We start from the raw sequence: 26,871 nt of genomic DNA on the forward strand, positions 1-26,871 counted from the left end.
CTGTCCCGTCTCCCACATCCGCGAGCTGCACAGAGAGCTGCTTCATATTTATCGCCAACCCCCGGGACTCTGCACATGAGACCACACAGGACACGCTGGGGAAAGTAAGAGGCAGTGAACGCCGTGTTTGTGGGGCATGTGAATCAGAATGAGTCGTGTTGCCACGCGTTTAAGTTCATTCATTCGTTCAACAAACCCTCCGGAGCACCCACCAGACGCTCCAGCCGACGGTGGGGACTTGCAGCAGGCCCAGCTCCCACTGAGCTCCCGGACACGGACACGACCGGACATGAGATCGCGCGAGACTCTGGATGCCGGGCCAGGGACGTGGTTGCACAGGGGCTCCCGGGCTGCGGGCACGGCGGACGCAGAAGGACACTGGGCACTGCCTGGCCCTCCCGTGTGCACTCGCCGTGGGCACCGGGGTCTGAGCACCGAGCAGGACTGTGGTCCTGATGAAACACGTTCTGACCCCCAGGATTCCTCTCTGGCCTCCGCCCAGTCCAGCCGGCCGGGCTGACACAGCCGAAGGGCACCGACAGGGCCAGGTGAGGGCTACCAGGCTGTGGTTCGGGCCGCCTGTCACCTGGCCTGACTTCAGCAGGGGTCACTCTCGCCCTGTCCAGACACTCTGCAGTCCCCCCACTCCACGGGCCGGGCTGGGCAGTGCCTCGGCCTCCTTCACAGACGGGAAACCAGACACTGAACAACCTGCCTGGTCGTCCGGGCAGGACCAGCTTCCACCGGGCACGACTCACCCCGAGGACCAGTCCCTCAGGGGTCTCTGCCCCTCCCACCCCTGCAGCCAGACAGACGACCCGCCCTGCTCCAGCCGTGACCCAGCGTGGCCCATCCCCGCCCTCCCCTCCCCCTCCCCCCATTCAGAGTCCACTCAAGTCCCACCCCCTGCACCCAATACGCACTTCGAGGTGCTGGGGACTGGAGGGAGGCCGGATGAGAACCCTGTGGCCCGGGGGGCCCAGAACATCCCTCCCGAAGCCCACCTGGCCCACCTGGCCCACCTGCTCTGAGCGCCACTCCGCTGACAAGCTCTCGCCACCCCCATGGTGTTTGTGTGTCTCTCCCGACGGGTTATTGGTTTCTCCAGGGCAAGAACCTGCCTTATATTTCTTGCCCACCTTCCAAGTCCTGGCACACAGACCCTCCCTCAACTCATATTGACTGATTACGTTTCTCTTGGCCTTTTCTTGCTGAGACTACTGCTTTAAACAAGTGGCATGAGTCTTGCGTTTCATACCAGACAACCAGGCTCAGCTTTTTGGATATAACAGCTCTCATCAAAACAGAAGCTTTTCACTAGGCTCGCATTTGGCCTTAATAATAAAAAGCTAAGCTGAAGCCAAATTCATGGATTTGCTGCTAATCGCTCTTCCTGGCTGCCTGGACCCGAACCCGACTTGACAGGCATAAAGGGGTCAGCTCAGTTCTGAACCCCATGACGAGATGCTAAGCAGGAGAAGCAAGTGGAAGAAGAATACGGACTACAGAACGCTATTTGGGTAAAGGCTGTGGACACACGGCCGGCAGACCGTCTCCCATCAACCTCCTCTTCCAACATGACGTCGACACCGAGAGAGGCCTCTGCCCTCCCCTCGAAACCGGGTGGGTTTGTGACCGAGAGATGACGCGGAAGTGACGCTACACGGGGCGATGGTTAGATAACAAGTGCGTCTCCACCCTGGTCTCCCGGGACACCTGCCACCGTCACCCAGAGAGGGACAGAGGTCACCCGCCACCAGCTGACGGCAGCGCCGACTCGCCACACGTGATGAAGCTGTGCGACGTGGACCCTCTGGGCCGTCCCGTCCCTGCTCAGGTGTCAGCAAAGCAGTCAGTGCTGTCGCCTGAGCCACAGAATCGGGGCGGCTTGTTACCCGGCACCGCCCCAGTATCAGCAGGCCCTCTGCTGTAACTGATACCAAGGCCAGCCCGCCACGCTCCGTGGACGGCCACAGGGACAGGACTGGCGGGGACGCTCCAGCGGGGACTGTGCCTTACCAGGATGCTTTCTATCCACCCGCACATTCTTATGAAGGAAGAGAGCGTAGGTATATTATTTGTGTTGTTTTTAAAATATGGAAAAAAACTGATGAAACATTAATTCTGTGAAAATGGATGTTTGTTATATTTCCCTGCTATTTTAATTTTCTAAATTTCTTTTAATATGGCAGCCGGTGAAGACTGATTCTATGACTGCGAGAATCCGGATTTAGGGTCCGTGACTGGGAGGCAGAGACTGTTCCTCCCGACGTGTCTGCACCCCTTCTCCCCTCTTTCCTTCCATTCTGAGGCTCCCCGGACCCGCCTCCTCACGGCATCGCCATCTCCGGCATCCTCTCTGCCCGCTCCCCGCTCTCCTGACCGCCACCCGCACCCGTCCCCCAGCCCGCTCCCTGCGCTCCTGACCGCCACCCGCACCCGTCCCCCAGCCCGCTCCCCGCTCTCCTGCCTGCCCCGTGCCCCACCTCCTCCGTGTGCAGGCGCTCAAGCGCATCCCATCCATGAATTCACACACGCGCCCACGCACGCACCGCCCATCTGCACGCTAACCCAACCCCTGGCGCCGGCGGCCTGGCGGCCTCCGAAGTGCTAGTTCTCATCTGACCGCAGCTGCCCCGTTACCCCGTCCTTGCTGTGGGGCAGCACCCGTCTCCTGCCTCCTGCACCCTCTCCCCCTCGGCCTGTCCTCCTGGGGCTGACACCGCCACCCCTTCTCCTTCCCTCCCTGCCCGGCTCCCGAGACGCCCCAACAGTGAAGACCCCGTGTCCCCTCCCGTGTGCCCTCCCATGTCCCCTCCCGCGTCCGACGGCCAGAGCCAAGCTCTTCCCCACCCCTCAAGTCGCGCCCACCTTCCCCCTCCGTGTCTGGCTCAGCTCTCGGCATCGCCTGGTCCGGGGCTCGGGGATCATCTCCGGCCTTCTCCTCCTCTGTCTCCCGCTACCAGGTCTGGGCACTATTCTCCTAATCAGCCCCCAGTGCAGGCACACCCCCAGAGGCCCAGGCCCTCACCGTTTCTCACCTGGATCCCACTACCCCTCGTCTCCCTGCCGCTCGCCTTTAACCAGGAATCACGCCTCTGCCAGAGAGAACTTTCTTACACGCACACCTGGTCCCACCTCACCCGTCATCATCCTCCTGCAAGCCTGCGTGCAGCTCACGCCTCCCTGCTTTCTCCCGCGGGGCTCCCGCCGCCCAGGACGCCCCCATTCCTCAGGTGACCTCTACTGCTCCTTCAAGGTCAGCTCCAGTCAGAGTGTCCTCAGCACGACCTGAACCTCGTCTCATGCCGTTGCCCAGGATACGGGCCCCTGAGAGCAGGGCGGTGGCCCTTTCTCCCGTGTCTCAGAATCCAGCACGAACATATGGGGCTCTATACACTTTGGCTAAATACAGAGCTTCCTAAAATCAAACCTGAAATTCCAGAGGATTCTGATCAACATGGGCCATCGTGTGACTGTTGCTGAAACACGAGAGCAGAACACGTGGCTCCGCCCCTTGGAGACGGCGCCGGGGACGTGACTCTGGGGTCAGTGAACCTGCGGAGCCAGTGGGGATGAGGTGTCACTGCTGGAACCGAGGGGGGCGTGCCGCGGGGCGGCACCCAAATCCCGCACCCCAGTCTCAGCCCTGCCCACGTCAGACACGCCTGGTGCCGCCCACCGAGCGATCCTGAGGACGGACGAGCCACAGGGGCAGGTGGACGGAGGGGCGGCGTCCAGGGCTGTGCACCCGCTGGGGGCCCCAGGCTGCAGGGTGCTCTGAGGAGCGCGAGGAGAGCCCTCGCAAAGGTGGCGTTTCACGGCGCTCCCGTGCCCCAAGGCCAGGGCCACGGCCCCGCCACCCAGCCGGTGCCTGGGGACCGCGTCCCACACACACGTCCCTGGCCACACACGCACACACGTGCCCCCGGCCACGGCCGAGCATCGGGGCACGACTTCCCTTGCTGCCCCCAGCCGGCCGAGCCTCCCCAAGGCCACCCGCCCACCGGCCTGACTCCCAGGCCATGGACCCTCCCTCAGGCCCCGCGGCCCCGGGGAGTTAGAGGAAGGGCCTTGGGACGGGAGCCAGAGACGCGCCGACCCTCCACAGGGGGACCCCAGAGCACGGTCCACTTGGGACGTCGAGTGGAGGCCCCACCGAGAGCCCATCAGCCTCCAGGGCTTCAGACCAGACCGCAGGACCTTGGCCACGAGGGCAAAGCCGGGGCAGGGTCCCCAGAGCAGGATGGGCCCTCCCCAGAGCGGGGGCAGGGACACCTCGGGTATGGGCGGCAGGCCTGAGGCGGCTGCTTGGGGGACTGCTTCCGCCCAGCGGCGGGCGGCGTGAGGGCTGAGCTACGCCCCATCTCCTGGCACTGCCTGCCGTGGAGTGGGAAGCGGGGTCCTTGGTGCCGAGCTCTCTGGAGGGCAGCTGTGAGCCTGGCTGAAGGGCCACATCTCAGAAGGGGCCCTCATCAGCGGCCCACCGACCAGCCAACCACGGGCCTTCTGGGTACAGCATCCCTGACGCGGCGGGGGCAGCAGCTGGGGCGGCCCTCAGGCTCCAACACCACCTCCTGGCTCTCCGGGCCCCCATCCCAGCTCCCCGCTGAGAGGGACCCCGTGCAGGGCAGGAACCACTTCCCGCTGCACCAGCCCGGCCCCTCGCACAGAGCTGCCGCACAGCAGGTGCCCGGGAGGGCGTGCTGGCCCCCTGGGGGCACACACAGGGAGGCAAAGGGAGCAGGAGAAGCTGCCCTGTGACCTGACTCCGGCTGCCCCACCCTTCCTGGCCCAGACAGGTGCCCAGAGAGGCACCACCAGCTCGGGAGACCGGGCACGAGTACAGAAGGTCAAACAGTGAGAGACACAGCCGCAGGGGTCACGACAGAAGAGGGTTAACTGCTAAAGGACGCAAACAGACAGGAAGGGCCGAGGGAGCTGTGTCAGCGTTAGAAAAGGCTTCAAGGAGAAGCGGGCTTTCGTCTGAGCCTTGAAGGTGGGGTGGGGATGTGAAAACCCAAAACGGCTCCTAGTGAGCGAAGGCCCAGAAGTGGGAAAGCCTGCGGGGGGTGGGGTGCTGGGGGGGCCTCAGCTGTCCCCCAGGGTTCAAAGGGGGCGGGGGGGGGGAAGGCCGGCGAGCAGGGACCAGCCCACACGCGGGACAGGCAGGAACCTGACCCAGCAGGCGAGGGCAGGAACCAGGGAATACTCAACCAACCAGGCAGATCCTGGCCTCCTGACTTCCCAGCCCTTCCGCTTCAGGAAGAAAAGCACAGGTGAAGGATCACAGCCCCGGCCTTCAGGAGACGTACGTAGGGATGCCGCCCACGAATCAGTAAGGAAAAGACAGGTGACCCAGTAGCGAAATGAGCAGAAGACTTAAAGAGGCACCGCAAGGAAGGCCAGCGAGTGCGTGGAAAGGGGCTCCACCGCTCAGTCACCGGGGAAATCAAAGGAGAGACCACACCCACCCACCCGAACGGCTGAAACAGAAAGACAGAAAACACCAAGGGTTCGCAAGAATGTGGGGCAGGAGGAGAAACTGGCAAGAGTATTCGGGAAAATGCATAACCTCCGATGAAACACAAGACACACACACAGCCCAGACGCAGCAACTGAAAGGCGTTTATCAAAAGCACAGGAAGCGGTTTGAGCGTGGGGCAGGGCCTAGGCTCAGGACCCACGAAGCCAGAAAAGGCCTTGGCCGGCAGGGCCTGGGCAGGGCGACGTTCAAGCGTGGGGCGGGGCCTCTGCTTAGGACCTGCGCGGAAGGGGAACGGCAGCACGTGGAAAGGAGGGCCTCCGGAGTGTGGGGTTCCCGAGCGTGGAGGATCGTATGTTCCAGCAGAATGTGCTTCCTTTAGAATTGCCGAACAGACTTTTACAAGAGTAAGTACTGATGATGATACTGAAACAAATTCATCAACATTTATGAAGGAAATGAGAGAGCCATCATCTATTAGATGAGAAAATGCGTCACCATAATAATGATGAATGAAAATACTGCTGGTTATAAAGTCAAGGAAGCTGCCCTGTGAAACTGGGCTATCATTCAGCAGTGTTGTTGAGTTTTCCCTTCTAAATTCAGGTTATAGGTTGTTACAAGATACTGAGGGACTCCCCTGGTGGCGCAGTGGTTAAGAATCTGCCTGCCAATGCAGGGGACATGGGCTCAAGCCCTGGTCCGGGAAGATCCCACATGCCGCGGAGCAACTAAGCCCGTGCGCCACAACTACTGAGCCTGCGCTCTAGAGCCCGCAAACCACAGCTACTGAAGCCCGCACCCCTAGAGCCCGTGCTCCACAACAAGAGAAGCCAGCGCGATGAGAAGCCCGCGCACCACAATGAAGAGTAGCCCCCGCTTGCCACAACTAGAGAAAGCCCGCGCGCAGCAACGAAGACCCAACGCAGCCAAAAATAAATAAATAAATAAAAATTTTAAAAAACCATAGAAAGCAGGTTAATGACAGCCCCAGACTGGAAACTACCTAAAGGTCATCAACAGTAGACAGACGGGTAAGTGGAGGGGCATGGTCACGACGAAACATGACCGCCGCGCGAAGAAATAAACCGAATGACGGGCAGCGAGACTGTGAATGTCGCAGGCGAAGCTCTGCGTGAAAGAAGACCGTCACAGGTGAGGGCGTTGGGGGCCGTGTTATTCCAGATCAAAACCAGGCAGAACTAGTTGACGGTGCCAGAGTGAGGCTGGGGAGATGCCCGGAATCCCTGCCCATCTTGGGGCACCGGGGGTGCTCTGTCCCTGGTCTGGCTGCCGGTGACACAGGCGTGTTCCGTTTGTGACCCAACCGGGCTGACAGTCTGTGCACTCTCCTGGACTGATGTTGTACGTCAGTCAAACGTCTCTCAAAGGAGGGCGCGTGCAGAAGCTTGTCCGGGGCACCTTCTCTCCGGCGTCCCCCCCGCCCTGGACGTATGGCCTCTCCTGAACTTCACACGTTTCTTCACACGTGTGGCAGAGCCTCCAACGCCCTCTCAGGCTCCCAGCATCTTAGCTGGACCCCTCCCTCCAGCCCTGACACCCACCAGGAAAAAGCACTTGGTTGGAGGGGGTGGGTGACCTGCCACGTTAACGCAGCAGTGGGCTGGGGGCTAGCGGGGAGGTGCCCAGGAGCCCAGCCTGGATTGGAAGGAGGCGGGCAGCACAGCAGGGAGACAGAGCCCTTGGTGCAATCGGGCTCCTGGAATCCCACCCTCTCCCAGCAAACCGCCTGTCCAGGAAGTAACTGTGGGACAAACAGCACTTTTATCTCCTAAAGAGTGAAATAAACGAGAATAGAGCCGTTTCCGCTCACCTGGTGGCATCACTCGCTCTCTGGGCAAAGTGTGTCTAGAGATTATGAGAGGTGGGGCTGGGGGTACATGTTGAGAGAGACTGATCTCACTAGTGATCCCCTCCACCCCAGGCCCCCCTCCTCACCACCGCTGCTCACGCCAACAGGAAGTCCACTAGCAGTTAATCCACCAGCGACGTGGGGAATCACCGGCGTCCACCTATCCAGGTCCAGGCATTCAGCACCCCATGCTTCCTTCCATACACCCAATGCCTCCATCATTCTGGAAATTCGAGGCCCAGGTCCCCTGGTGTCTCTGCCCCGAGGGCCCTCTGGGATCAACCTTTCTTAAACATCCACAGTCTTTCCCATGTACTTCACCCCACTGCCCCATCTCACCCGCAGGCAGGGTTGCCATGTGAGGGAGAGAGGAAAGTTCGGGGAAACGTACCCTTGGAAGCTGGTGTCTGGGTGAGGTGCCTGCGTTTCTCCTTTTCAATGCTTTGTTGCAAAATGAACCGGGTGTTTTATTTCAGTCCAGACTGAAGCACATTCCAGGGCAAATTTCCTATCGCCTGTCACAGCTCAGGGGAAAAACAAACGCACGTTTCCCAGCTCCATCACCTAGGGAAACAGGCTCGCGGCAGAAAGTGTGTTTCCTGCAAGTCAGGCGAGGGAATGAGGTCATCGGGAAACAGTCTCACGGGGTCCGAGGCGAGTGCCGGGTGCCCCTGGGGCCGGAGAGAGGACCAGCCCGGGGGACGTGGCCGTAGTCCCCGTTAGCACGTGCTCCCCGGGTCCTCGCTTGTCGCCCTCCTGCCTCAGCCTGGCTTCTCCTTGTCACCCCGCCTCCCATCCTAACCTCGGACAGACAGGGTCTCAGGGAAAACAGGCAACTTCTCTCCTTCTCGAGGGTAGAGTCCCTGCCACCTGGGTCTCCAACGGCCAAAGAAAGAGGGGCCGAGGTCTGGGGCAGGGGCTCCCCACTCCCAGGTCCCCCACGAGGCCGAGGACAAGTTACCCTGAAACCCATTCCCGACACTCTGCCGGGCGGGGCAGGTGGAGGCCCTCCACCCCTGACTGCCGGCCCTGGCTCTCTGCCCGCACACCCCCCGGCCACTCCCCGCCCCCGCACGCGGCCCAGCTGCCCCCCCAGCCCCTGCAGTTTTGTTCCGTGACCCCCTCCATCTGTCCGGAAGGCACCGGCTCTCCTTCAGGACGCCTTCCTGACTTCCTTGGGCAGAACTGACAGCCCCCTCCTTTCACCACTTTGCCGTAGGAGTTCATCTCAACACACCGTCCTGTGCGGTGTGCTGCCCCTGAGCTGGCGTGGGGCAGGGACCGTGTCTGAGCACCTCCACACCCGCAGCACCTGGCAGCGCCTGCCCCCTGCCGAGTCCCCACTAAAACGTCGGCCGCATGAACGAGTGAGGCTGGCAAGGACCCGCCCACCGGCTGTGTGTCCTCGAGAAGGTCCCCAGCCCCAGCAGTCCCGCACGTGCCAGGTGTGAGATGCTGCCCCGTCACCTCCTCCATCTCCCCCCTCCTGCCTGGAGCAGAGAGGAGCCCAGAGCGTGGCCCCGCTGGGCGGGTTGTGGGCCTTCAGCTGGACTGGGCGCTGAGTGACTGCTGGGCAGAGAAGGGGGGCTGTGAGGGGGCCCCCCCCCGGACACTGGAGAGAGAGCCTGAGGGTGGTGACACCCCGGCCCGCCTGCTCAGACAGGAAGGGCTGATCTGTGAGAAACAGCCTCGCTGGCTTGATTTTAAAGAATAGATCCTCTTCCATGCCATTAGTTTTCCCCTTTGGGAACCTGAGACATAAAAGCTATGCTTTCCTCCCTCTCCCGTGCCTTCCTATTTGCCAAGTCCTTTGCACCAAACACTGAACTGAAGCTGAAAGAAGAAGAACGGCCGTCTCTTCAGCCATCACAGCCCTGAGGGCACATTCTCGGAGGGGGGACAGTGGCCCAGACGGCAGCTAGTCAGCCAGCGCCCCTCCTGCCGCAGCAGAGGCTGGGACAACAGAGATGCCATCGTGGGCAAAAGCTCGTGGCCACGGCCTCTGGTCCCCGTCACCCCTCAGACCCGGGGCTGGACTTCAGGGCAGAACACCAACGTGCATCCACCCCCCCCACCTGCAGTGTGAACTCCGGCCACGCTGCTGAGTCTCGGTCGCCCCATCTGTAAAGTGGGCTGATGCACTGCCTGCACCCTCCTCCTCCACCCCTGGCACCAGCGAGGAGGACCCTGTCACTAAAACACTCTGCCCACCCTGATGGAGGACACAGGCTCAAGCCACAGTCCTGGGAGACCTTCTACTGGCCTCCTGGACGGCGCCCAGGTAGCAAGGGCAGACGTGCGTCGGGTTGGCGAAGAGAGAGCTACCGAGGGATCGGGCTCTGCACCCAAATCCCCAATCACATGTTCCTCTCTGCTGAGCAAGCATCACTCACGGTCTGCCCTGCCCGCCGCGTTACAGGGGACCTTGCGGGGGGTGGGGGAAGTGCAGACCCAGGCGGCTGCAACAGGGGGATGCGGGCTGGAGCCCGGGGAAAAACTTCTCGACCACGGAAGGAGCTTGCAGGACGTGGAAACAGATGGTCAGAGGAAACGGCCCATCTCTCGGGGTCTTTCAGAACTGGCGAGTGTGGGCCGAGTTAGTCTTTGTGCCTGAAGCAGTGTCCGCAGGCGGCCCCTCACCCACCTCCGGCAGTGATGGGAGAGCCGGGGCAGCGTGGCAGAGGGAAGGTCAAATGGGAAGTCAGGGTGTGCAGGCCCTGGTCGTGGCCTGCAACTCCGTGGAGGGTTAAACGCTCATGGGAGCGGCTCCAAGGGGGCCGACCCCACACCGACAGAGCCAGGGGCCGTGGAGGCTCTGCGGGGTGGGGGGGGGAAGGCTCTCTCTCCATCCCCACCACGGAGCCAGGCCCCGAGCAAATCCTAGCCCAGGCTCCTCCCTAAACACGGGCTCTGCTGTACTCTGCACCCTGCAGAGCTGATCAGGAGGGGCGGGACGGGGGCGGTGTTGGGGGGGGATGGAGGGAGGAGGCTGGTGCAGACCCCTAAGCACACACTCGGAGCACAGCAGACTCTGCCCGACACACACACACACACACACACACACACACACACACAAGACATTCCCATCCTCCCATCCCCCACAGGGACCAGCCAGCCTTCTCAGCTGCTGTGGCTGTAATTCTATCCCGGGATCCCAATGACATCATTTACTACCCACCAGCCATATGACCTTAGGCAAATCACTTAAATCCTCTGAGTGTCCTTCCTCATCTGTACTAGAAGGCCATTCTCCAGGACTGCTTTAAGTCCCCAGGGGCAGGCATTGTGGGTGGACCCTCTGTCCACCATCAGTGTCCCACTGCCTCGCAGACACCCCGGGGGCTGCCTGCCCCCTGCCCCGCTGCCCGCCAGTTCACTGACATTCCAAACACTGGGCAGCAGAGACACCCCACAAAGCAGGCAAGTCCTGTCCCCAGAATTAAGGACTCTGGGCCCTGCCCCTCCCCCGCAAAGTTCACCCTGAGAAGGCTGCCCCACCGGCCCCCTTGCACAAAACCCCATCCCCCCCGGGGAAGAACCCCCCACCCCAGGGCTCTGAGAGTCAGAGAAAGCCAGGAGTCCCACACCTCCCAGGAGGGCAGCGGGTAACATCTGATTACACCAGCCTGCTCCAGCCTCGCTGAGTCTTTCATACAGGAGCAGTGATCCATCAGTCACCATCAATTATTCGCCCACGTCAGGGCCAGAGCCAGGCACACAGCCCGGGAGCCGCTGGAGCGGGTCCCACCGCCACCCTACCTCCACTCCCCCGAAGGCAGTCGATCACCTCTCCCATCTCCCACCCCCCCCCCCCCGCCCATCCGGGGTCTCACGAGCGCCCACCTCTGGAACGCGTACACAATAGTCAGATGGCTATCACCCCGCTGAACACATGGCCAGCAAGTCACAGGCCAAGCAAAGGCCGGCACACAGGAGCCTCACAGCAAGGATTTCTAAGAACCAAGAAACAGAGAGACCTGCTCTCTGTCAAGGTGGACAGGCATGTCTGGTGGCAGAGGTGCCTGGGCAAAAGGTCCCAGGCTCCGTGTCCCCAGAAAGACGCCCACTGCCAGCCCAGCCCCGGCCCCATCCTGAAGGTCCCCTTTCCGCAAGGAGAGGTCACAGGATCCTGGACTCTAAAAGTCAAAGAGGAGGGACTTCCCTGCTGGTCCAGTGGTTGGGACTTTGCCTTCCAATGCAGGGGGTGCGGGTTCGATCCCTGGTCGGGGGGCTGAGATCCCACATGCCTCACAGCCAAAAACCGAAACATAAAACAGAAGTGATATTGTAACAGACTCAATAAATACTTTAAAAATGGTCCACATCAAAAAAAAAGATCTTTAAAAAATAAATAAATAAAATAAAAGTCAAAAAGGAAAGGCCCTCAGGACCAAGCCAGCAGCGCTGCAGGTCCCTCCAACAGCACGACCACTGAACCCACCCGCGGACAAGGCCCTCCCATCAGCATTCGCCCAGTAAACATTTACTCAGCATCTTCCAAGGGTCAGGTGCCAAACACGACACTAGTTTACACCCAGCACAGCCCAAGTCCTTGCTGACCGTCTTCCTAAGAGTGGGTCACGGTCAGTCTTTGTGGATCAGGTGTTGTTCACTGGGCCCAGCAGGAGATGAGACAGGGAATCAGTTCTCCTTCGGACCAGAGCCTGGAGCTCGCAGCAGTGAGGCTGGGGCGTCCAGCTTGCTCCCCCAGGCCGGCCCTGTACCACAGCCACCTCCCTGTTTGGCAGTGGTTTTCCAGACTGGACCTTGGCATTGAGCATTCCTGGTGCCAGAGGTTTAAGCCCCAGGTCTCCCGCCCACAAGAACACTGTACCCACGCGTGTATCCAGCTGTCTTCTCTGCCAGGATCTGCCTCACTTGTCCCTGCCCTGCCCTACTCCCGGATCTGGTTCTGCCCACGGGTGAGGAAGGCAGCAGACCACCTGGTGTTATGAATGGCATGAGGAAGCACTGCCCAAAATACAGCCCGGTGGGGGGGGCAGGGGAGGGGAGGCCTGGGTGGCAGGGACACCAAGTAGGCACTGGCATCTCTGAGAGGAGTTTGCAGGGAGAGGCACCAAAGGGGAGACAGCAGGTAACCTGACTATTGCGTGTATTTTCCCTTTTGTTAGGTGAGTCCTGGAGGGTCCTAGGGACCCCATGAGGAGGGTGGCACCTGGGCTGCCTGCCTCTCATGACTCAAGGGATGACAGTTACACCTTCTGTCCTGGCCACGTGCCCTAGACAGGGACACGGGAGGGCGTGGATTATCCGCTTTGGAAGGTATATGGTGGTCCAGGTGGAGCTGTGGGTGGGGAAGGATAGAAAGGGAAGGAACAGAGGCGGAAGAGACCTCCTCCACCTGCAGGGCGCCCTGAGCTCCAGAAGCAGAGGAATGAGCCTGTTCAGATGAATGGTGAGGCCGCAAAGCAGCGCTGCCCAGCCGCAGGGCCCTCAGAGCTCTGGAGAGCCGCCAGCCCCTGCCCCCTGCCCCGGCAGCTGGCCCCGCCCCCTCCTACCCGGCCACGCCCCCTTCCGCCCCCTCCTACCCGGCCACGCCCCCCGCCTGCGGGCGGCCCCCAGCTCAGCCCTCACACCCGCTCCGACCCACCAGTCTGGAATCCCGGTGCAGCCCCCGCTCCAGGGAGGCCCACCCCAGCCTCGCTTCCTGCTGGGTCCCCGCAAAAGCCTGCCCCTCCCACCAGCCCAGGCTGGTGCCCGCATGAGAGGAGTGGGCGGCGAGGCGTCAGGATAAGGGCCAGAGGGACGAAGTCGCTGACACTGGGAGGCCGCAGCCGGATTCCAGGGCCTGAGGTCGTGTGCCGTGTGTCCCTAGCGCCCACAAGCTAACCGTCCCAGCCCAGGCCGCGCGTCAGACTGCTCCTGAAGGCCTCCTGCTAAAGGCGTCCCAGACACGGGCTCACGGCAGCGGTGCTTGGAGCCCGTGCCCCCATTTTATCGTAAAAAGTGGGACCCAGGCGGGAAAGGCGGCTCGGCCACGGCCTCAAAGAGAGGGAACAATATCCACCACACCGGTTGTCCCCTCACCCCCGCCTCTGTCTCCGCCGAAGGTTAGGACGCAGCCGGGACCCTCCATCAACTGAGGCGCGCGGGGCTCTGTCCGTGGTGCTGAACCGCCGCCGCCCCGCGCGGGCCTTGGCATTGCGGGGGCGGGGGGCGGGTCCATCCTTCTGCAAGGATGGGGGATAAAGAGGCAGACGTCCCGGAGCATGGGAACGGGGAAGCCCACCACTCCAACACCCACCTCTGCTCGTGTCCTGAACTGGGCGTGCGCACCTGAGCGGAGCTGCTGAGATACGGTCCTTGCAGAGAAGTTAGTGAGAAAACAGGACTGATCTGGTGAGTCCCAGGGTTCCCAAGGGGAAACTTTCTAAGAAGGAATTCACAAGAGAAATGTGGAGGATATGTAACAGGAGAACCTTTCGAGGGTGTGGGGGGATTCTGAAGGGTCCTGCCAAGAAGCTGGAGGTCAGGTGTCAGGATCTTTCAAGGTCACAGGTCCAAAGTCCAGAACCATGACCGTGACCCTTCTGGGGGGGGTCCTTGGAGTCTAGTGGGCGGAGTGTCAAAACATTAATGCACTGTCCATCTGTCCTCTGTTGGTGGCAAAGTAACTTCAGATTAGGTTTATGTGTTTCTAGCATAAACCCTGAGATTCGCTGGGAACATTTGAAACAACAGCAGGGATGTGTTGAAAAGAAGGGGCTGAGTCTATCCTGAGCCCCAGCCTGGAGTCCCCGCTGAAAAACCGAGACGCCGTATTCCTCAGGGACCTGGTTCTCTACTGTCCCTTCACTACTGAGGTTGAGTGATGGTGGCGTGTTGCCGGGCAAACATTCCGCATGTGTGAATGGACCGCACACAAAAGAGCCGTTTCAGCAGGACACGCACAGCCTCCTGGATTTAAATGGGCAGAACAGGTGGTGGGAGCGCCTGCGAGTTCCCCTGCAGGTCTGACTCTCACAACTGAAGTCTCCTGAAGTCTCCTGATGCTGGGTCCACACACAGACACACACACACACAGACACACACACACCACCCCTTACCCTGGAGACAGCGTCACGGCACGGATGAAGGGGGCTTTCACCCTGCTAAGCCCCTCTCGCCCAGCGTTATTCTCCCCCCACACACACTGAGATGCACCCACTGAACATGGTGACACCGGCACACAGCTCTCCCCACACAGACCCTAGGAGGGAGGCAGTTGTGGTGGTCAGTCCACCCTCTCCTAAACCTACCCTGGCCCAGACTCTCCTCTGGGAAGGAGGTCTCACCACCTGCTCAGTCTTCTGTCACAATGTCTAACAACATTTACTGTTCAGAAACTCCTCTTGCATCCACTTGAAATACTTCACACTTTAGGTTAATCCTATTGCCTTTCTGACATCGTGAATCATTTTTAAAGATGTGGAGAATCTCCCTCGTTGGAAGTGGGGCACAGGGTTTCATCGGACCCCCCCGACCCACATACACACGGAGAACCTGTGGCCACGGGTGACGACAACAAAAAAGTCCAAGGACACAAAGGTCCCTCGAAAGGGCATCTGATCCTCCCATTTCCAGGGACAGCACTGCCCCAGGGTCCCCTGAGGAGAAGGCCTGGAGGAGCCCATCTCCCGCCCTTGTTTCTGGGTCTGAAACGTGAAACACCCTGGCCTCCCTTAACCCCCAAGCCCAGCCCCCCCCACCCCAGCAATCACATCACCAGCAACTAATGCACTTCTCAGAAGCCATATTTCTATTACAGCAGGACAAGAGAGCAAAGGTGTAATTGGGCTCGAAGTGATTGAGTGTGACAACTGCACAGTTAGCCACATGTGTCATCAAGAGATGGGAACTAGGGACAGTTCATGCTCAAAAACTCATTTCCCAGAGGACCTGACATCTCCCTCTCACAGACCTCCAGACGGTGCTGACATCAGTGGCTAAGCCAGGAGGAGAGATCCGTGGACTTGTCTGAGGGGGAGACCTTGGGAGGTCATCCACCACCCGCACCTCCGCACAAACACTCTCTCTGAAAAGCTCTTTCTCTACTTTTCTGGAACATCTATCCGACACCCTCTCTTCACCCCTTTGATCACCTGCCAGATGTCTCAGTGCCACAAGCAGGAAAGTGCAGCCTAATATCTACCCTAAGCCCTGCGTGCTTCAGTTCTCAACCGCTGCTCTAGTCTCCCCCTCAGGGCAGTGCCAGCCACTTCTCCTGTCCCGTCTCCATCCCTGACCCCAGCCACACTGGGGACACACCTGCACGCCCACTCACCATCTGAGACACCCCTGGCTCTCGACCTGTTCTCCATCCCCCTGCTCTCTGGAGGGAGGGCCAAGGAGCCTTCTCAGCCCTGTTCCTGAATTCCTGTCCCAACCTCCAGGGGAAGAACTATAGTTTGGCCTTTGAAAATCTTGAATGCTTTCCTGGGGCTCTGAGAAGGGGCGGCAGGATTTTCTAGCCAATCTCCTCATTTTACAGAGGAAGGGACAGCTACAAAGAGGGAAAGTGACCAGCTGGAGGCCACCTGGCAAACTGAAGGCAGAGACCACACTGCCCGTCCCTCTACAACCCAGGCCCTGCCCCCAACTCAGAGCTCCTCCCACAGCCCCGCCCACAGGTGCAGTGCTGCACGGGTGCACCCACACCCCCGGCAGTCCCGGAGGGACCTCCCGGCCCAGGAGAAGGCCCCTCCGCAGCCCATGAGTCAGGCTGAGCCCCACCACTCCCAACTGCTGGGTGCCCCCAGCATAAACCCTTGGGACACTGGGCACTTTTTACTTCATACCAATTATCACAATCGTAACTAAGTGACCGTCTTTTGTTTACTGTCCTGCCTCCTCAGACTGTAAGGGCCCCGAGGGCAGGGACCGGTCAGCTCTGTTCCAGCAGAGTGCCTGCTCGTGGGTGGAATGAACGAGTGAGTGAGTGAGTGGGAGGCTGGAGGGGGTGGGGGCCTGGCCAGGGACACACAGGGAGGGGCTGTGAGGCCGGGGGCCCTGCTTCTCTACCAGCTCCAACACCGAGGACGGAGGACAGGCGACGTCGTGACTTTCCTTCCCTGGAGAACTCAAGCACGGAAAGGATGCTTGACACTGGGGGCTGGTTTGCTCCAGGCGAGCCTTCAGGTTGCTGGAAGGAGTGAATGAGTCTACATGCTTCTGTACGTGCCTCTCCCCCCTCGTCCTTCCCCAAACACCTCTGTCACCAGGGCAGCGCGCCAGGTCCTGACACACACGCACCATCTCACCCACCCCGCACCAAGCCCCTGCGGCCCCTGAGCGACCCCCTCCAGGAGGAGCTGCAGCCTGGAGATACGGCCTCAGGGTCAATTTCATCCTCAATTTCCAAAGAATGTGAGAGAGAGGAACCCGTGCCCACGGGCAGGCTGCCAGCCGTGTGTGCACAGTGGGTGTGCCTTGTGTGTTTGTGTGAAATCGTGGCTCTTCCCTACCCTGAACAACATGCCCGGAGGTGCCGCAAACCCCAGACAAGAAGGAAATGCTCTCTGGAAGGGGGGCCGCTTCGGATCCGTCTAGTTCATCAAGGGCCACAGCCCAGGGCCCCAGAACTGAGAGTCCTGGGGGTCCCAACCCGCCCTAGGGAGGCCCCTGCCATCCTCTGAGCACCTCCAATCACTCTTGAGTTCTCTGCCCACTAGTGCCAGCCCAGGGCCCACCTTCAGCTCCTGGGTGCAAGGAGGATGAGCCAGAGGGGAGGAGAGCTGGAGAGCGAAGAACTCCCGCTGCAGCTGGAAGACCCCACGGGACACGTCCAGGGTCTGGACGCCAACCGCCCTCCCCAGGAAAGGACAAACTGCTCCAGTGACCCTTCCCATCCGGGGCTGGCGGAACCCATCCTTTCCTGCCTTGGTCTCGCCCCACTCCTGGACTATGGTGGGTAGCCCAGGATGGCTGAGCCGGGAAGCAGCCACGTGCCAGCGCCGTCACTCACCTGGTGTGGCCCTGAAGAGCAGGACGTGGGGCCCCACAGGGCCCAGTGCGCGTGTGCAGGCACCCACCCTTGCCCGGAGGCAGCCTTCCAGCAGCCTCCAGGCCTCCCCGCCCTCCGCTCACCCTCCCGGGATGATCTGACCCCAGCCTCTCAGAGCCAGAGCCGCGGAAGCCACGGAACAGACGGCAAGACTTCCTGTCCTTCCCACCTCGGAGACCACGGCGCTGGATCTGCCTTCCCATACCCCCCTCCGCCCCCGCTCACCACTTACCCCTGAGCGAAGCCTGGGGACGCCTCCCAGCCTCTGCAGGGGTGAGGACCTGGCTTCTGTCACTGTCCGTGACCCCTGGGCGCCCCTGCTGCTCCTCCACCAGGAGCCCTGCTTGGCTGGGGGTGGGCCCGGGTCTCCCCACGAAGCCTCAGACCTCAGGGCAGTTGCCGACTGCGGGCTGGGCCCTGTCCCCTCCCTGCCCCCAGGAGCGCACAGTTCCCAGCATCATAAAGCTAATCCAGGGGCTTCCCTGGTGGCGCAGTGGCTGAGAATCTGCCTGCCAATGCAGGGGACACGGGTTCGAGCCCTGGTCTGGGAAGATGCCACATGCCGCGGAGCAACTGGGCCCGTGAGCCACAACTACTGAGCCTGCGCATCTGGAGCCTGTGCTCCGCAACGGGACAGGCCGCGACAGCGAGAGGCCCGCGCACCGCGATGAAGAGTGGCCCCCACTCGCCACAACTGGAGAAAGCCCTCGCACGAAACGAAGACCCAACACAGCCAAAAATAAATAAATAAATAAATAAATAAATTTATTTAAAAAAAAAAAAAAGCTAATCCAATTTCTTGGCTGTGCTCCCCTCTGCCCCCTGCAGTGCCAGGATGGATCTGGAACCGGGGCAGCCTCATTAAAGGGATGCCTTTTCCTCCCCGTGGGACAGTCACCCTGGGAGAGCCAGCCCTGTCCCCTCCTGTCACTTAACCCCGTGCTTCCTGCTCACAGCGACCCGGCCACACCTCCACCTTCCTTGGCTCCTGGCGGCGGGGCTGGGCGTCAGCCCCCAGGCCTGCTTCCTGGGGTCCCAAGCACTCGGCCCCCAGGTTCTTGTTTACCCTCCCGGTGGGTACAGGAAGCCCAGGGCCTGGCCCCTGACCTCCGACCCCATCACTGGGCCTGAGCTGGGCCCATGTCAGTGGGCACAAGGGACCACAGCTGACAGTGAAAGGGGGGCCTGGCAGCCCCAGGAGGACAGAGATGAAGGACGGTGTGCTGGCTTTTGTGCAAACACACACAGGAGGTCACAAAGGTCACAAAGGGCTTCGTTTCTGTAAACGGCAGGAAAGTTGCTCCCTCGGTCACTTTCCAAAAGAAGGACACGCCCGAGACACGGGGTGATCAGTTCAGACCAGAGTTGAGGTCAGGAGGAGACACTCCACGCACACCTTCCTGCCCTCGGGGGGGTCCTTGCACTCCAAAGCTGACCTGGGGATGTCACCTCTGCTCCGGGAGGGGACAGACAGGCAGCCCCACGGGCCCCGGGCCACACACGCGTGCCCACCCCACCTGGTGCCGACAGCACAGCATCTGCGCTTCAGAGGAAACCGAACCTAGGAGTGGGCGTGAGGAAGGGGCTACAAGGAGAAAGAATGGGAAGACAGGGGCTGAGAGATGAAGGTGCAAGGCAGCCCCTCTCGCTCACGCACACGCACGCACGCACCCGCTGCAGTCGGTGACAAGTCTGCTTTCTCCACAGCCAAGCAGGAAGCCGGGTGCAGAGCCATCTCCCCCTCGCCTCCCCAACGACCAGCTGCCGTTGTCCCCACCCTGCCCCTGCTGGGCAGCCTGAGCTAAAGGGCTTGCAGGAGGACTGGGGTGAGCTTCCGTGATTTGACCTCCGTACCCCTGCCTCTGCTGGGCTGCGGGGAGGGTTAAGTGCCTCCCGCCCCCCCATCCTCCGTCTCAGAGCCCCTCCCACTCCTCCGTTCATTTCTCTGTTCCCATCTCCCTAGCACCAGGCTCACAGTTACAGCCACTACCCTCGATACTAAATGCATGGCATGGGTGAATTATGCTCTAATTGCAATATTCCCTAAGTGCTAAATTCCAGGGCCACGGCATCAGCCCAATTATGGGAAGCCCTGCTAGGGCTCTCCGTGGCCTGAGGATGCCCCATCCCACTCAGAGGCGCCTGGTCCCCACAAAGACCTCAGGGAGCCTCCCCTCCCGGCCACGGTCCTACCCCGGTCCCGGGGTGCCCAGCGACGGGCCTCAGGCTTCCCAGCTTCTTGGCAGAGGGCACAGAGGGCTCCACAGTCAGAGGAAACCTGACTCTGGGGGGGGCAGTCCTGGGCCAGGAGCACCTGGAGGCCCAGCCCCCAGGCGCCACGCCCTGCCCCGCGGGGGCGCTCCCAGGCGGCTCCCTTCTGCGCAGGCACCTTTTAGGAGTAGGTCTTAGTCCATCTGCACCGGGCGTGGAAGGACGGGAGCCAAGGAGGAGCCTGTGGGTGGCCCTAGCCGCCCTCGCCGGCCAGGCTGGGAGCAGGGCTGGGAGTTCCACGAGGATCCTGCCTTCTCAAGCCCGGACGTGAAGGAGGAGCAGTCAGACACCAACTCGATCCCATTTCCCTCTGCTTTCCAAGGAGCCCCTCTCTATCCAGTCGGTCCCCACGGCCCCCAACATGCATGCGCACACACGTATGCGTGCACACACGTGTGTACACACGCGCGTGTACACAGGCCTGTGTCCTGCTGCTGCTGGGAGGCAGAGGAAGCCTGTAATTAGAGAATTCGGGCCTTGCGGAGGCTCCTGGTGCCAAGCCAGCGTCCCACTCAGACAAGGCTACCGAGGCCGGGGCCCCTGCATCTCTCTGGGGCACCCGCCACGGCTCCCCCCCTCCACCCCTCAGGGCCGGCGCTCCTGAGGCTGCCCAGGCGCCCTGGCGAGTGCCATGAAAACCCAGCACCAGCGCAGGAGGCCGGCTCAATTTTGCCAAGGGGTCGCCACCTCATCTGGGAAACGTCTGTTGCTTGTGCTCAGAGTATGAATGGCCTCATCCCTGAGGACCCGCGAGTGTGTCTGTCGAGGGCTCCACAGGCGGAGCTGGTGGGAAGGCGCAGGGAGGGGAGGAGAGCCCCCAGGACGCCCCCCTCGGTGGTGGGAGATTTTGAACGGGTCACATAACTTCTCTGGGCCTTTGCCGCCTCACTGTGAAATGGGACAGGGGTGGCTGTTCCGAGGACCGCAGTGACGAGAGAGGCAAAAGCTTCATCACGGGGGACGGACCGAGGGAGAGGAGGGCTTGACGAAGCAGCGGGTCGACCCCCAGCTCCGTGTCCCCCCGGCCACGCCGGCCACCGCGGCTCTGCCCACAGCGAACGCGGAGCTCCAAGGCCCCAGACGAGCAGCCGGAGATGAGCCTCTCCTGACTTCACAACAGCAGTCGGGCTCCCCTTCTTCTTCTTTCGCCCGACCCCCAATCTGGGGACTGCCCAGTAGCACCAAACCCTCCAGGGTCAGTGACCGTTATAATGGCCCCAGCAACTCGTACCCCACTTTCCTAAGCGGCCAGGTCTGGAAGGGGCCTAGCATCCAACCTCCAGACCCTGGTGTTCGGTCAGAAGGTCCCACGGCCAGATAGGTGAGGAACTCTGGCGGAGGGTACCCGGGGAGGGGGCTTTCAGGACACCTCTGCGTCCCATGCATTTGGGGATCCTTCTTGGTGTGGAACTTTGGACCCCTGGCTGAAGTTCAGACGTCTTTAGGGGAGGGGCCGGTGGCCAGGGCCTCCCTGCAGTCCAGACTCACAGTGACTGGCCAGGATCCAAATTTACCCATCACTCTGGCCACTACCCTGAACTCTCAGTTGCAGGGATGAAAATGAAGACTTCTGGGACAAATCCTTCCCCAAAATTAAGCTTTGGTAAAACACGGCTGGGGAGGCATAAATAGCTGCCTGAAAGTCAGAGGGATGAAACGCTGGAAGAGCGCCCAAGGAAGCTATAGCTGCTCCTTCCCTTGAGTTTTTAAGAAAAGCCAAGGGGGAAGTGCCCAGTCCAGCTACGGAACCCAGAAGGAGCCGTCTGTGTGCTAGGAGGCAACACAATAATGATAAAAGCGCTTCCACGGCGCTCCCGGCGCTGTGCGCTGCTCCAAGCACGTTCCTGTAACTGATTCATTTAATCCTCACCAAGAACCTGTGTCACATGTGTGAGTTTCATCTCCATTCTACTGATGGGGAGACTGAGAAACAGAGTTTGGTTAACTTGCCCGCAGTCGGGGTGAGTGGTAGAGCCCGAGGGAGCCCAGGCGACCCGGCTCCAGTCACCGCCCAGCCTCAGATAAACATCCACGCTGTGACACTCCTCCAGGAAGCCACGCAGCTCAGCGCGGGCTTCCTGCTCACCGACAACGCAGGACTGGACCCCAGCTCCTCCAACCGAGTGGATGACGGGTATCAACCCGCCGTCTGTGCACTGATTGTTCACATAGAGAATTTAGAATTTTATCTGTCCGGCGGGCTATGTTAACAGTTACCAGTTATTAAGTGCTTACTACCCTGTGGAGTGACTGTTATCACCTCTGTTTTATAGACGAAGCTCACCAGACCTGGTCAGGTTAGCCCATTATATGCTCTCCAAGCATCCTGTATGCTCACCTAACACCTGTCACAGTTGTGATTAATTACCTATGTAATTATCTGTTTAATTGTGTTACTCACTGGACCGTCAGTGCCATGAAGGCAGGAACCAGGTCTGTTTCGTTCCCACTGAATCTCCACTGCCTAGCGTAGCCCCTGGCAGATAGCAGACTCTCAAAAACTAACGGCTGAGTGACGCAGAACCTGACGCTCAGAGCAGCTAAGGAACTTGCCTCGGCCCCAAGGAACGCAAAATCCAAAACGGCAGGGATCTCGTCTGCTGTGCTCACCGTGGTATCCACAGTGACTAGAACAGAGCCTGGCACGTAGTAGGGCTCACCAATAAGCACTTGTTGAATTAATAAAGTCACACTCTGTAATTAGTGGTCAGGAGATTTGAACCCAGGCCTGTAGGGCTCCCAGCCTCTATGCTTCGCTGCTTCCTACGTTAACCACCCCGCCCCGTACTGAGCAAACACCTGCTACTATCCCCTCTGGCTGCCATTCCGGTTCTGAAGGAGCACCCCCATCACCCTGGACCCTGTGTTGTCTGGCTCAAGAAAAGCAAGCCCAGCTTCAGCTAGAACCTACACCAGGAAAGTCCAACTACCCAACCGCGGCGCCAGGTGAAACAGTTCCTCCTTATCCACAGCCTCGGACCACCCATGAGGACGCTCTGTCCGGGGGGGGGGGGGGGGGGGCGGCGAGCCCCACTGTCCCAGCCCAGGAGCCCCAGCCCCCTCCCCCTCCAGCCCCACCCTCCCCACACCCACTCCCAGCCCGCACACCTGCTGCCCTCTGCCTGAGGGGACCCAGCTGAGCGCCCAGCGGGAGACAGAGGGGCCAGTAGAGGTCACACTTGCCTGGGGCTGGGGAATATTGATTGGCTCGGGGAGGGCAGGGAAGAGGCTTCTGCAGGTCTCTGCTGTGCCAGGGACAGCCCTGTGGCATCTGCCTGGAAGCCGCCTGAGGGTGAAAGGGAGGATGCCCTCCGGCTGCAGTACAAAGTCAGGAGAGCCCGGCCCAGCTCCAGAAAGGGTCTCCCTGCCCCTGCCAGGTCTGCAACTAGGTGCGCGCTTTGCCCAGGGATAAAACCAACACCAGTTATGAGATGAAGCCAGTTGCAAGCTCTTCTGTAGGGCAATGGCAACGTTTACAAACACTAACACCTTTTTCTTTCCCTGGTCCTGATCAGTGGGTAGCAGGTCCCAAAGCTGAAAAAATGAAAATTGTATTTGCGTAATCCCCCCCACCTAAAAACTGTTGCCTGGAAAAAAGTCTTGGACTGCTGAGCAAAACAGACTCTCAGTACAGTAGGCTGGGCTCTACTTCCTGGGGACAGAGGGCCAGGTCCACGTGAGGCTAGAAGTGGAACGCTTACCTCTGCGTCAGCTCCCCCTTGGACAAGGCAGGGAGGGGAGGGGGCGAGCCTCAAGCACAAGAGGTGCCCAGAAAAAGCCAGGCCCCCCAGGGTCATCTGTCCAAGAGCCAGCAGGGCAGGGGAAGTTCACCCGCAGAGAGGAGCCTGGGGTGAGGACCAAGGTAGCACTGGTCATTCCCCGGGGGCGTGGAGAGGAGAAGGGCTGGGGCCAGGCTCTCTGGGCCAGGCCGCAGTGTGCCTGGCCAGGACCCCTGGCGCTGACTCACCCCCAGAGCTCAGACACAGGCTGCAGCTTGCAGTGCCTGCCAGGCCGCTGCTCACCAGGACGCCAGGCACGTCCCACTGCATCAGAGCTGCCCTGCCCCTCCCACCGGCCCCTGTGCCTGGGTTTTAGGGGCACTGGGCACAGCCCTTTGGCTTCTCTGGTGGTAACAGAGATGTTTCTAGCAGCCTGGAGACTGGATTTGTCGGACCTAAGCAGGGGGAGATGACTTGGGAGGATTAAGCCTGCCCTGTTCTTACGGTCACACCCTCTGATGAAGTGCCCATGTTACGGGGAGCTGGATGGGTGGGTTGAGGGCCATCTATTATACATGGGAGTCTCCCCCAGGGCCGAAGCAGGGGTGGGGGTTGGGGGGAGGGGGCCCCCCAGCTCTCCAGGTCAGACCCTAGCCCACCCTCCCGTCTTTCTGGGTACCCCTGGATCCTAAGGACTTCCTGGTCCTTGTGCCCACCCCACTCCAATCTGGGCAGCCCTCTCTCCCCACTGCAGTGCCCCCTCCTGGGCCACCGCCTCCTCTGTCCTTGTGCCGCTTTCGGCCACCACAGGAGAAAGCAGCGGCCAGTACTTAATCCTCTACCCTAACAGCGGAGGGGGGAGGATGCTGCAGAGGGGAGAGATGGGGCTTTGGTGGCCCCCCTCACACACACACACCATGGGCTGGGGGTGTCCTGGAGGCACCTGTGGAATGTGGGAATGAAAAGGGGGAAGGAGAAAGGATAAATCACCTATCTTTTCAGTTAAAAAATAACCACCCGGTGTCCTGAGACGGGGAGGGAATAGAGGCAGGGGAAGGGGGAACCCCAAGCAGGAGAGTAAATGAAGGAGCCCAGGAAGCGAGTGGGTCTGGGTGCCCAGCGGGGGAGGAGGGCTGCCGCGGGACGGGACGTCCTAGGTCTGCTGAGTCATGAGATTTGGAAGAGGTGAGGGGCGCCTCCACCTCCCTCGCGGCCCTTGTCCCAGTTCCTCCGGACCCTCACTTCCAGACAATCCCCGTAGTTTGCCTCCTCACCTTCTCCCCATCCAGGGTCTCCGCCTCCCGGAGCTCTAGGACCCTCCCTGCCCCCCCCCACGACGGCGGGGCCGGCGGTCCCCGAAGCTTGAGGCGGGGGCAAGAGAACCTCCGTTGGAGACCGCTCAGGCGGCAGGGGTGGGCGAGACACGAGTGGGGGGCGTCCCGGAGACGCGGGAAGGGCGGGGGGCGCAGAGGCCGGGGGTTCAGGGGACGTCGGCCGCCCCTTTGCCCTGCAGCTCGCCCCGGGGTGCCCAGGGCAGAAATCTACCCCCTCCTCCCGCCCCAAACCGGCAGAGCAGCCGACTCCTCGCCGCTCGGGTCCAGCTCCCCAAACGAAGCTTCATCTGGACGCGTGCAAACTCCCCCCAAAGGACGGTGCGGGCGCCAGGCCCCCTTGGCCTCAAAGTTCCCCGACCCCACCCACCGCCTGGAGCAGACCCCACCCGAGGCCCCTCGGCTCAGTAGCAGAAACTTCGGAGGTGGAGGTCGGTGCCCCCCACGGCGCGGGGGTACGACTCACCGGGGTGGCCAGCCAGGAGAGACCCGGGTCCCCGACGTGAGGGGCGGCGGGCTGCAGACGACGGCCGAGGAGGCGTCCGCTCCCGGCCCGGAGTCCCGCTGCGCCCCGGCCCCAACTCGCCCGAGTGTCTTTGCCGCAAGACTTGCTGAGCTTGCAGCCTGCGCCGCTGCTAGGGAGGCGCGCGACCCGTGGTGCGCGCTGCAGTGCGGGGAGGAGGCTGGGGGCGGGGTCGGAGGAGGGCGGGGACCCGGAGGAGGGGGCGGGGTCCCAGAGGAGGGGGAAGGGAAGGGGAGCAGGGAGACGGGACCAGGAGGAGGGGGCGGGGTCCGGGGAGGAGGTGGAGACCTGACAGGAGGGGGCGGAGTCCGGGAGGAGGGGGAGAGGACGAGGAGGAGCGGGGCGGGCTGAAGGAGGTGCAGGGGGCGGCCTGCCCTGAGCAGACCCGGGTCCCCCTTCGCACAATCCCTCTGAGCTCTCAGCGCCCCGCCCCCTTCCTGCTCAAGGTCACGGCTGCTGCTCAGGGTCAGGAAGGGTCGAAGCGGAACCGGGTCTCGTAGTCCCCGCCCGAGATGGTCTGTGTCTCTAGGGCCAGCTCCTTCTCCCCAACCCACTGCAGCTCGAGGCTCCATTATTGGCCTCAGGAGCCCGTAGCCATTTGGGATCTCTAAGCCCCTCTCCTCCCTGTCCTCCTCCTCGTAAGGCCACCTCTACCTGTAGTTGTCACCTGGAGGGAGGGGTTTCTGAGCCTAAAGGGTTGGTGAGGAAGAGGAGGATCCTTGGGAGAAGTTAAAGGTGCCTGGGGCAGGTGAGAGAACAGGGAGGGAGGGGAGGAGGAGGACCTAGAAGGAGTGGAGATGACCATTTACCACATGACAGGGGTTTCCACACGCGCTGGCCTCTCAGTGCTGAGGCCAGCCCTCTAGGTGGGTGTGAGGGCGGTTTGCAGGGAGGAAACGGCCCCCGATGGTACTTTGGCCAAGGAGCCGCAGACTGTCCGTGGTGGATAGAAGGGGCAGGGGTGGCAAGCACCAAGTAGAGCTCTTCCTTCCAGGGCAGCGGGAGGAGGGACACAGCGCCAGGAGCTCCTGGCAGCACGGTGCGGCTATCTGAATATTCACGAGCTCATTTCCAGTCAACTTTACAACAGGACTGCAGCACCTGCCTCTCCCAGGGATGCCCAGAGAGGTTCCCGCCAGAATGCGCCTGACCTGAGGTCAGTCCTCAGTACACACTTACTGAGTGAGGGATGGAATACCGCAGTAGGAGGGAAGGAAAGAGGAAGTAAGCTTTGTGGAGGGGGGAGGGGGGAGGTGGGGAGAGAAGCAGGGCTTTTCCAGATCACTTAGCTGATGATACGAGGTAGAACATGGAGGCCATCCCAGCCAGCTTGCCTCAAGGGGATGCAAGGCCTGGGGGATCCTAAATGAAACTGAAGCTGTGCCCGCCCAAGGCCTGGAGGTCACCCCCACTCACCGGGCAAGGGGCAGAGGACGAAGCCGGGAGTGGAGTCTGAATCTGTGACCACGAGGGAGGGTGTCATCAGGCTACCCACCTCAGCCAGCGCGTCCCAGGACCCGCTGCTTCCCTAAAGGGCTCGGGTCACTCCTTCCTTCTCCCCCCGACGGTGAATCTGCAGGACGCAGGCGAGAGAGAGGGCTGCAGTCTTCTGGCACAGAACCCGGCCAAGCCAACTGGGCCGCCTTGCCGCCCACCACTCCACTCA

The 26,871-nt window shown here is 61.2% G+C and overlaps 1 protein-coding gene across 1 annotated transcript in view; it reads right to left on the reverse strand.

Moving 5' to 3' along the window:
• SYT2 (synaptotagmin 2) overlaps positions 1–25,290 on the reverse strand; it is an 87,385-nt gene extending 62,095 nt beyond the window's left edge. Inside the window, exon 1 of the mRNA XM_007182684.2 lies at positions 25,149–25,290. The gene's annotated coding sequence lies outside the window, so the exon portion shown is untranslated. The remainder of the gene's footprint in view (positions 1–25,148) is intronic.
• Between the last annotated feature and the right edge of the window lie 1,581 nt (positions 25,291–26,871).

The sequence above is a fragment of the Balaenoptera acutorostrata genome, chromosome 1 (assembly GCF_949987535.1).
Source record: "Balaenoptera acutorostrata chromosome 1, mBalAcu1.1, whole genome shotgun sequence".
In the NCBI taxonomy this organism is placed as follows: Eukaryota; Metazoa; Chordata; class Mammalia; order Artiodactyla; family Balaenopteridae; genus Balaenoptera; species Balaenoptera acutorostrata.